We start from the raw sequence: 7,239 nt of genomic DNA on the forward strand, positions 1-7,239 counted from the left end.
ATAATTTAAAAAATATTATCTGTGCTTCAGCAGTGTTAGATAAAAACCAGGCAGGGAATAGCCACAGAAAACACAGGAGGACTCCAGCAAAGCAAAGTTTATTTGCGGGGATTGCTGGGGCCTGGCAGCTCAGCTCAGGAGAAAAAGCAATCTGCAAGCCTGATGACTGCTGGAGAAGTTCTTATAGGGGGGTTGGGGAATGTGGAAGGTGGAAAAATAATCTTTACAGTTTCAGGGGAAGCAGAGGTCTTCATATTGTGAAACTTTTCAGAGGGAAGCAGCTTGTGCTGAGACAGCTCTTCCATCAGTCGGGTCTTGGGTCATGAGAGTAAGGGTCTGTCTGTCTGCAGATGGCTAATTTTAACTGTTAACTCAGTTCCTGCATTCCAATGGGCCCTGCAGAACTTTGCAGAATTTGTCCTGCAGGGGTTGTAAAGCCTTGCTGTACTATGGGGAGGGTTGCACTGACTCTATCAAGCAGCACATATACTAAAATTGGAACAATACATAAAACATCAGCATGACCCCTGTACAAAGATGTAAATTTGTGGTGTTTCATATCTTAAAAATCTATTGTTTTGCATTATACATAAAAGAAAATTTGTGTGTAAATGTTGACTGAAATGTTATATTGAGAAAAACATATGTCCTATGGAGTTAAGTAGTGAAAATGAAGAAGTATTTATTAGGTGGGACAAGGGCTTACCTAAGAGACAGTGTGCAGGCTGAGTAGCAATCCAGCTACCTGAATGGTGCACTTGTGTTGTTGTGAAGGTGAAGCTTTGTCAAGGAGGAATCAATGGATGTGGGAAAGGCAAGTGGTAGAGTCCTGTGGTGGTTTGAATAAGAATGTCTCCCATAGGCTCCAAATATTTGGACGTTTTGTCCCTAGTTGGTGGCACTGTTTTGGGAGGTTTTAGAAAGTGTGGCCTCACTGGGGGCCTGCTTAGAGAGTTGTTAAACCTTGCTGGATTTACAGTCACTCTCTGCTTCCTGTGGCTGCTTGAAGATGTGAGCACTCCTCTTTTATGCTCCAGCCACCTCTTGCCATCATGCTTCCTTATCATGATGGACTCTGGTTCCTCTGGAACTTATTATAAGCTCAAATAAACTCTTCCTTTGATAACTTCCCTTGGTCTCTGTGTTTTATCACAGCAACAGAAAAGTAACTAATAGAAGCCCCCACCTAAAAGGAGCACAAACGTGGATTAGAACACCAGTATTCTGTGAAATGAAAATCCAAAAATGTAGACAAGCAATTTTTTTTAACCTGGACTACAGTGATAGGGAGTGTGCCTCAAATCTGAAAGTGAGAGAACCTCTGCAGGGTGCTTTTGTCATAGATTTAGGGGAGGAGTAAGTCAGCTAGAGGTGAGATAGTGAATAGTGAAGTTGTTTTACATGCAGAAATCTTGTCAGCTAAACAGGAAATGTTTTTCTTTGTGGTTAGCTAGTTTTAAGGAAACCAATAGTTTTAATCTTAAATAATTATAACAAATAATAGAATTTGATGCTTTGTGTTTGACCTTGTCACAAGTAAATAAGAGGAATGTTCCATAAGAATCATGGGATTTACAAGTCCTGTGGGGGAAGGATGGTTCCTGGTAAGTTGTTTCCTAGAATGGGAAATAACAGAGAATTTTTAACTGCAGGATTTTCTCTAACATCTGAGATAAGACAAGGTGTCCACCCTTGAAAAGGAAAGCTAAAATTAATTAAGGAAGAGAACTAAAATCAATTGAGGAAAAACAAAAGAAAAACCCAGGATAGGTAACCTGAGAAGCCAGCCCTCTTGCTGGATAAGAAAACAGCTTCCAGTTTACCCAAGGTCTGCTTAAGAAAACAAGATTATGTTATTTTGTTTCTGTTTTTGTAAACACACTTCCCTGGTTTGGCATTCCAACTCATGCCCACCCTCCCATCCCCTTTTATGACAAGCCCAGTAAAGACCCCTGTGCATGGCCCTAGATCACCCTGTACATGGTTCACCTCACATAGGCTAGAAGGCCCTGTGACCTGATGTCCATTAATGCCAGAGTGGGTCTGAAATGATGCTAAATTGTCTATATATACTGAGGACTGTTGCTTATTGCCCAGGCTTTGGCAATAATGCTTCTAAACTTGCTGCCTGCAGGATCTGAAATAAAAACGGTTGACTCCCCCCCATTGTTCAATTTGATTAATATTTTACTACTTTTATTTTATGTGTATGAGTGTTATGTCCACATATACATAAGTGTCACGGTGCAGTGACCATAGTTCAAGCCTGAAGGGCTTGGGGACCCTGACAGATAGAAATCAGGACACAGGGGATGCAGAGACTTATGTGCCAGTGCATGTTTATTGTGAACTAAAGCAAGCTTATAGAGGAACCAGATCCGGAGTAACCAAGGAATAACTAAGGATACATCACTAAACAGAAAGTTACCAAGGAATAACCAAGGATACATTACGTTACTACCAAGAATACATTACTTCACCAACTAAATTTCACCCATCGTTTACAGTATCCAAGATTCAGCTGTGTAATATTTATAATATCTTAGATATAAGGTGTACTGTTTGTGATTACTCTTAGCAACTACCATAATTCATTATTTCTATATGGAAACCAAGCTAATGGTGCTGAGAAACTCCAGTGCCCATAAACTGAAACAGGACTCTTTAGTTATGTTTCCAGGACTGCCAATTAATCAGGGAAGCATAGCCTGTCAACTCAGACCACAGAAGCAGAGAGCAGGGAAACTCCCAGGGTGGAAGCCTTTTTTCTCCAGTGCTTAAGTCAAGGCAAAGCACCACAGCCTAATGCAGCAATGGCTGTGCCCATAATAATAATAGCTCCCAACACGTAAGTGTATACATTGTGCAGTGCCCACGAAGGTCAGAAGAAGGTGTCAGATCCCCTGGAACTGGAGTTATGGACTGCTATTAGCCACCCTGTGGGTACTTGGAACTGAACCCGGGTCCTCTGCAAGAGCAGCCAATGCTCTTAGCTGCTGAGCCATCTCTCCAGCCCCTTGGCTGTCTAATTCGAAAGCCACAGTTCCCATTAGAGTTTTTTTTTCTATCACACTCATTGCTTGTATTTGATACAATACATAAAGTTTTAGCCAGAGCAAATAGGAAAAAGAAATGAAAGGCATAGAACTAGGAAAGGAGGAAATCAAATTTCCTTGTTTACAAATATGATTCTGTAGTTATGGAAAAATTCTTCAAATAGCAAAGAGACCAAGCATGCATTCACCCAGGAAGATCTAAAGCTCATTTTTTCCTTATTCATGCATGAAGGTTCCAGAAGCAACAAAGACTTTTAGGTTCTTTGTGGCCCTGAACAGAAGTACAGAGGATGATTGTAAGTCAATTTTACATCATTAGAATACCAATGATGTTCATAGAACTAGAAAAAGAATAATCTTTTTTTTTTTTTTTTTTTTGGTCTTTTTGAGACAGGGTCTCCCTGTAGCCCCAGCTGGCACCTGGAACTCAGAGAGCTCAGTCAACCTCTGCCTCCGGAGTGCTGGGATTAAAGATGCATACTACCGACCAAAAAAGAATAATCTTAAAAATCACATGGGAAGCACAAAAGACCCCAATAGCCAAAGAAATCTTGGAGTAAAAAAGAAAGAAAGAAAGAAAAAAAAAAAGCTGGTGAGATGGCTCAGTTGGTAAGGGCGTTTGCTGCCAAGACTGACAACCTGAATTTGATCCTGTGAAAGCAGAGAACTGACTCCTGCAAGCCGTTCTCTGACTTCCATATGTGTGCTGTGGCATGCTAGTACACATGTAAACACACACACACACACACACACACACACACATACATAAATGTTAACAAACAAAAACAAAATAAGGAACTGGTCGTGGTGGTACACACCTTTAGTCTCAAGTACTTGGCAGGCAGAGGCAAGCAGATCTCTGTGAGATCAAGTCCAGCTTGGTCTACATAGCAAGTTCCAGGACAGCTGGGGCTACAGGGAGACACTGGCTCAAAACAGAACAAACAACAACAAAAAGGACAAAGTTGGAGTCACCATAACACTTGATTTCAAGAGCCATAGGAACCAAAATATCATAGTATTGTCATGAAAACAGACACATAGACAATGAGACAGAGTGGAAATTCCAGAAGCAAGCCCACATATCTATAGTCAACTGATCTTCAACAAAACACCAAAATTGTTAGTTGGAGAAAGGACAGTCCATTTAATAAACAGTGCTGGTGAAACTGGATATCCATATGCAGATGAAAGATTATATTTTACCATAAAAAAGCAACTCAAAATGGATCAAAAACATATATGTAAGAAATGAAAATATGAATCAACTAGAAATTACAGAAGTACCTCAAGGTATCCATCTAGGCGAATTTTGGGGTACAACCTCAAAGGCATAAATAATAAAGACAAAAACAGAAAACCTGAGATTGCATGAAATTGAGATGCATTTCCACAGCAAAGGAAACAATAGGGAAAAGACAGGACTCAGAGAGAGAAAATATTCACAAATTATTAATCTAAGAAAGGATTAATATGTAGAATATGTAAGGAACTAGGAAAACTCAACAACCACACAAGTAATCAATTTAAAATGGACAAATGACCAAAGTGGGTATTTCATAAAAGAAGAAATTAGCTGGCCAACAATGTGCGAGAAAATGTTTATTGTCAATCATTAACCTATCTTAGAGATACAAATGAAAACAATGAGGGGCTGGAGCGATGGATCAGTGGTTGAGAACACCAGCTACTCATGTTGTAGAGGATGGGTTCCCAATACCCATATAGGTGCTAACAACCATCCAAAACTCCAGGTCCAGGGGAGCTGATGCCCTCTGCTGGCATCCATGGGTATTGTATACACAAGGGCACTTGATACATGGAGACATACAACTCATACGCATAAAATAAAAATTAGCAAGCAAGCAAACAACAAAAAATGCAATGAAAGGGCAGAGTGGTAGAAGACATGCCTAGGGGCTGGAGAGATGGCTCAGCCGTTAAGAACACTGACTGTTCTTGCAGAAGACCCAGGTTCGAATCCCAGCACCCACATGGCAACTAACAACTGTCCATAACTCCATTTCCAAGGGATCCGACAGCCTCTTCTGTTCTCTGCAGGCACTGCATGACACAGGTGCACTTATCTACATGCAGGCAATACACACGTGCACATAAAAAATAAAAATAATAAATAAAATTTTAAAAAAGAAGACATACCCAGCATGTGTGGGAATCTAGGTCAAACAAAAATACAATGAGATACCATCTCAAGTTAGATTGATGTTTCATCCCAGCATTATGGAGGCACAGAAAGGAGGAACTCTAGGTCAGCCAGAGCTACGTAGAGAGACATCTGTCTAAGAAAAAGGTGCTGGTGAGGATGTTGAGGAGAAAAGGGAACTCATACCCTTATACCTTGTTGATGTGAATATAAATTATTATAGTCATTGTGGAAAACAGTATGGAGGTTCCTCAAAGAACTAAAAATAGATTATATGACCCAGCTCTCCTGCTTCTGGATACATATATCCAAATGAAATAAAGTCAGCATAATAAAGAGATGCATGCATGCTCATGTTTATTACAGCACTACTTACAATAGCTAAAATTTGAAGTCAACCCAGGGGCCTATAGACAGATGACTAGATAAAGAAATGTGGCATATATACAGAATGGAATATTATTCAGATGTAAGAAACAACAAAATCCTTTCACCTGAAGCAAAATAAATGGAATCAGAGGACATTAGGCTAGGTATAGTAAGTCAGATCCAGAGAGACAAATGCTGCATGTTTCTTTTTATATGTAGAAGTTAAAAAAAAAATGCCCCCACCTGCGGGGACCCTGTACAGGTAAAGCTCAAGGGGGACCACTCCCTGAAAGGAAAAATGGGCGAGAAAGAGTAGACGGAGCCCAAGCAAGTCCACTTGTCAAGGGTCGCTTTATTGTATTGCAAGCTTTCCTTATATACAGTTTGTATTTAGAAGGGGTTGAAGAAGTTGGTCAAAGGTTACAGCATTCTTATAAAACTTACTTATCAGCAGGCCAGATGTCTCAGCCATAAAACTTACTTATCAGCAGGCCAGATGTCTCAGCCATAAAACTTACTTATCAGCAGGCCAGATGTCTCAGCCATAAAACTTACTTATCAGCAGGCCAGATGTCTCAGCCATAAAACTTACTTATCAGCAGGCCAGATGTCTCAGCCATAAAACTTACTTATCAGCAGGCCAGATGTCTCAGCCATAAAACTTACTTATCAGCAGGCCAGATGTCTCAGCCATAAAACTTACTTTTCAGTGAGTTGGAATTCCTGACCAGTACGTGACCGGCCTGAGAGACTTAATGGCTCCTGATTTTTATATATATTTTTCATTCCTCCCTTTTTCTTTGTACCTATGGAGGGGAATCTTTCCCTCCTTTATAGATTATCAGGGTCACTTGTTTCTAGGGCTTGGTATTGGCTAGTCAGCACTAAGGTCTGGACAGCTGATAGCCTTTCTCGTATGAATTGAGTCAACCGGTTGAAAATGCAGGGGCCTATTGTTAGGATTAAGAGTAGGGACACCAGGGGCCCAACAAGAGGTAGAAGGTAAGGCAGAATTCCGTTCCACATGCCCCACATGGGGTTAGCAAAAAGTTCCTGTCGCCTTTTTTCTAGCTCTTCTTGGTGTTTTTTAATCCGATCTCTGACGATCCCGGACTTGTTGGTATAAAAACAGCATTTTTCCTGTAATGCTAAACAGATACCTCCCTTGTCTGCTGTTAGTAGATCAAGTCCCCGTCTATTTTGTAAGACAACTTCGGCTAGTGAATCTACCTGGTCCTGAAGATCTTGTACAGACCGATAGACCATATTTACATCATCAATTAACTGTTGAGATAATTTGTTGTAAGTGTCTATTGCCACTCCTACACCAGCTGAGCCAGTAGCAAGTGCCCCTGAAATACCTAGTCCAATAAGCAATGGAATAGATTGGACTGCTTGTTTGTGCCTAGGAACGAATGTGTCAAAGCTAGGCAAAGGCACAGGCTCATCTCCTCAAATTATGTCTATGTCTGGCAAAAGCAATGCGGGGGCACATGAACCAGTCCAATTAGTGGGTAAATAAGGATAGGCCATGTTATTTCCACATACATAAATTCTTCCCCCACCCCCAAACAGCCTGTCTGAGAGGTCTTGTTGAACCTAGAGCAGGTAGTAAACATAGCTAATCCAAGATCTACATCAAAGGAATTA

General features: G+C 40.7%; 1 non-coding gene across 1 annotated transcript; it reads left to right on the forward strand.

Annotated features, from left to right (window-relative positions):
* Positions 1-461: 461 nt before the first annotated feature.
* Positions 462-565, forward strand: LOC115069230. Its single transcript, XR_003848503.1, has one exon. It is a non-coding gene; the product is annotated as a U6 spliceosomal RNA (small nuclear RNA).
* The last annotated feature ends 6,674 nt before the right edge of the window (positions 566-7,239 follow it).

This window comes from Nannospalax galili, unplaced genomic scaffold (assembly GCF_000622305.1).
Source record: "Nannospalax galili isolate Female #2095 unplaced genomic scaffold, S.galili_v1.0 scaffold710, whole genome shotgun sequence".
NCBI classification, from domain to species: domain Eukaryota; kingdom Metazoa; phylum Chordata; class Mammalia; order Rodentia; family Spalacidae; genus Nannospalax; species Nannospalax galili.